This window comes from Haemaphysalis longicornis, unplaced genomic scaffold (assembly GCF_048455015.1).
Source record: "Haemaphysalis longicornis isolate Haplotype H1 unplaced genomic scaffold, Haemaphysalis longicornis Haplotype H1 scaffold_3, whole genome shotgun sequence".
Taxonomy (NCBI): domain Eukaryota; kingdom Metazoa; phylum Arthropoda; class Arachnida; order Ixodida; family Ixodidae; genus Haemaphysalis; species Haemaphysalis longicornis.
Genome location: NW_027526335.1, coordinates 153,817,221 through 153,820,662, shown reverse-complemented (window position 1 = coordinate 153,820,662; position 3,442 = coordinate 153,817,221). Strand labels below are relative to the sequence as shown.

General features: G+C 50.3%; 1 non-coding gene across 1 annotated transcript; it reads left to right on the top strand.

Moving 5' to 3' along the window:
• The first annotated feature begins 804 nt into the window (after nt 1-804).
• Trnav-aac (transfer RNA valine (anticodon AAC)) lies at nt 805-877 on the top strand. Its single transcript has one exon. It is a non-coding gene; the product is annotated as a tRNA-Val (tRNA).
• Nucleotides 878-3,442: the final 2,565 nt, after the last annotated feature.

Genomic DNA, 3,442 nt, shown 5'->3' with positions numbered 1-3,442 from the left:
ATATAAATATAGTTCAGGCTTTCAATCAGCTTAACATTCACAAGAGAGCACTTTCCGCATATAAGCAGCTAAAATATGTCCTAGAGAAGAGTGCAGCTGTCGACACAAGCGTGAATCACACAATGCGGACAGCGTTTCTTTCGCTATAACCCCGTTCAGGTAAGAAATACTGCATATGCTTCTTGATAAAACTAGTCCGACAAAAACATTGTGGAAGATAAAATGTGGCGTAAAAAGAAGTGAAATTATAGTTTTAATTCTACCAAACACTTCTGTACGTAATTCAATTCCTCCCTTTGCCCTACAACAGTCTCTCTTGGTTCGTTCTCCTTTGAGATCGCCTTCACGCATTCCGCGCAGTGTCGTGTCTTGTAAGTGGACGAAAACTGCTACAGGATTTTTTTTCGTATTTAACTTGGCCGAGCGTGACCACAACTTGTATGAATTTCTATTTCCTGTTGCACAAAAGTAACATGGTCACAAAATGTGAAATGACTACAAACATATTTATTTCAGCCCACAGAGACGCCGCCATCAGCTGGTCGCAAAGGCGGTTTTATACTTATTCCCGGAGGAATTAATATCATTACGGCAGAAGGGAAGTTTTGCGCGACAAACGCAGTCACTGGGCAATAAAAATCGGAGTTCAAATCTGCGAGGGAAACGGAACACAATGTTGTGTTTGTATCGTGGGGCCAAAGTCGGGCCAAAGTGGGGCCCCGAATGCGCAACGGGTTATTAATATACGTAGGTCAGCGCTGCGAAGTTCAGTCGTTCCTTCATTATACACACAGGAGATCAGTTGTGCTTGTGGTGTAGTGGTTATCACATCCACCCAACACGCGGAAGGTCCCAGGTTCGATCTCTGGCAGGCACACAAATGCTTTACTTTTCTCACAATTTTAACAGTACAACTATTTAAGCTTTTAGTTCTGCTGTTGGGCGTTAGCATATAACTCAGCCCAGCCGAGCCGCACGTGAGCGTGACCCTCGCGAGGAGCGTGTGGCGTCTTACAGGCTTGGGGTGGGCTTGCGCCACGTGAGGAGCTGGCAAAAAAATTCGAAGGAAACAGTTTACGTGCGTTCGCGCCTGAAGCGGGGGCGCAAACGCCGTGATCGCGAGTCTGGTTGCCGCAGTTTCTGGTGCGTGCTCCGCGGTCGACCCTCGGTAGATAGGGAAGGCTGCGGACAAATGGGTTCGGGCCTGCAAATCATGAATAACTTCCAGCGGCAAGTTCGCAAATCCACGTGAGTAGCAACAGGCGGGTCCCCGATGAAGGGAGAGGGGCCGCCATTTCTGCTGTTTCTCCAGCCTTGCAACAATAGTGCAAGCTGCGTCATTTTTTTAGTACATATAACGTAGCTACACACCGTTCTGTGAATGTTGTGCCGTGTGCGGCACCTGAGCCACTTCTTGATTGATTGATTGTAGGGTTTAACGCGCCGACGCAACGCAGGCGATGAGCCACGCCCTATTGGAGAGCTCCGGATTATATTTGACCACCTGGGGATTTTTAATATACACCGAAATCTCGCACACATGGCCTTTTTTGGTTTCGCCTCCATCACAGAAGCGGTGGCCGCGGCCGAGAAACGAACCGGCGTCCTCGTGCTCTGAGCCACTCCTAGGGCGGCCACAATACATGCCGCCCAGCCTTACGAACTCCTTATCTCATTCTTTCTCTCCCTCTTTCTCTGTCCCCATTTGTTCTCTTACCTATCATCTTACGTGCCCCCTCTCCCTTCACGCTGACTGGGTTGTATGCTGGTGAACTCCCAAATGAGTTCAAAATATCCTCAGACCACTTCTTTTCCACTTTCTGAATCAATTAAGCACTCACACTACCCCTTACCATTAGATGGAAGGACGCGAGAGGTGGTGCGAGGAAGTTTACAAAGATCTGAGCACTGTTGCCGATACTACATCAACACCGATGTAGGAAATATGGGTACACGCTGATGAGACGATGTTCGCGATTGCGCACGCACTTACACACACATACATACACACCAACGCACGTACGCTTGGACGCACGCACACTCGTGCGCACATACACACACGTTGACACAATCACGCAGTTCGGCAGGCTCAAAAGAGCAGGAAAGTGCTTTTTTTGCTTTCCATGACATCCACAGCCAAGATTCCCGTGTTCGATAACCTGGCAGTGGTGCATGGTCGATCACCGAACTGGCTAAAGTCGCAGGGAAGCTGACGTTTCTCCGATATGAATGGTCGGAGGTGACTCATCCCTCCACATCACAGGCGTCGCCTTCAACAACAGGAAATATGTGTAGCCATGACGCCTTCAGAGCACGGATTGTCTAATTATTTCAACCATGAAGTCTGCAAGATACGCTGAAGAGGCGTAATTGCGCGGTTGCATTTTTTCCCATAACATGCGCGGTCTATTTCCAACGATTCGAAGGCATAACTTGCGACATATACAAAGGACATCTCTCACGTAAATAGTTCGCAAGGCCCGCAATCACGCACGTTAGCGCTTCGCTCTCTGGGTTACACGTGAGCGCGTCACAATGCGCTGCGCGTGCCAAGAGAGGAGGAGGAGGAGGAATAAACTTTTATTAAACAGCAAGGTGCTGGTGTCAGGGGCACCCGCCCGGTGAGAGGAGTCCTCAGTCCAGGACCCCTTGGAGGCTACCGGCCTTCTTCGCTCTCTCGACCAACGTTTGCTGGTCGGAGAGGTCAGAACTGGTCAGCATCTCCACCCACTGCTGAAAGGAGGGATTGGGGTTTGGTTTGAGCTGTGGCGTGTGGGAGCACTCCCAAACGATGTGGTATAGGATGCCTGTCTGCGGGCAGTATTTGCAGCTGGCAGTGTATTGTGTCGGGTACATGGTGTGAAGTATGCTGTTGTGAGGATAAGTGTTTGTTTGGAGTCTCCGTAGCGTGGTGGCGTCTTCTTTGGCTAGTCGGTGGTCCGGCGCTGGATATTTGCGACGAGCCTGTCTGTAGTGTGATAATATTTCTGCGTATGTGTGAAGAGGCATAGACTTGGGATATGAATCTCTCTGTTCGTGTGGTTCCCTCTCGGAGACGGCCCGGTGTGAATGTTCTCGGGCTGCGGCGTGAGCCGCTTCGTTTCCTTCGAGGGCGGTGTGTCCGGGCGACCATACGATTTCTATGCTTGGCAATTGGGGGTGTCGTTGCAGTATGTGCAGAGCGGGTTTTGAAATTCTTCCATTTAAGTAGTTGCGGCACGCCGTCTGTGAGTCGGTGATGATGGTGATGTACTCTTTTCCAGTGGTGGCTGCGAGGGCAATTGCGGCTTCTTCTGCTATCTCCGTTGACTTTGTTAGGACGGTCGCTGCCGATAGCTCTTTTCCTGCTGCGTCGATTACGCTGATTGCGTGAGCCGGCTGGTCCTGGTAGGGCGATGCGTCTGTGTACCTGGTGGTCGGCACATGTTGAAACCGTTTGCGG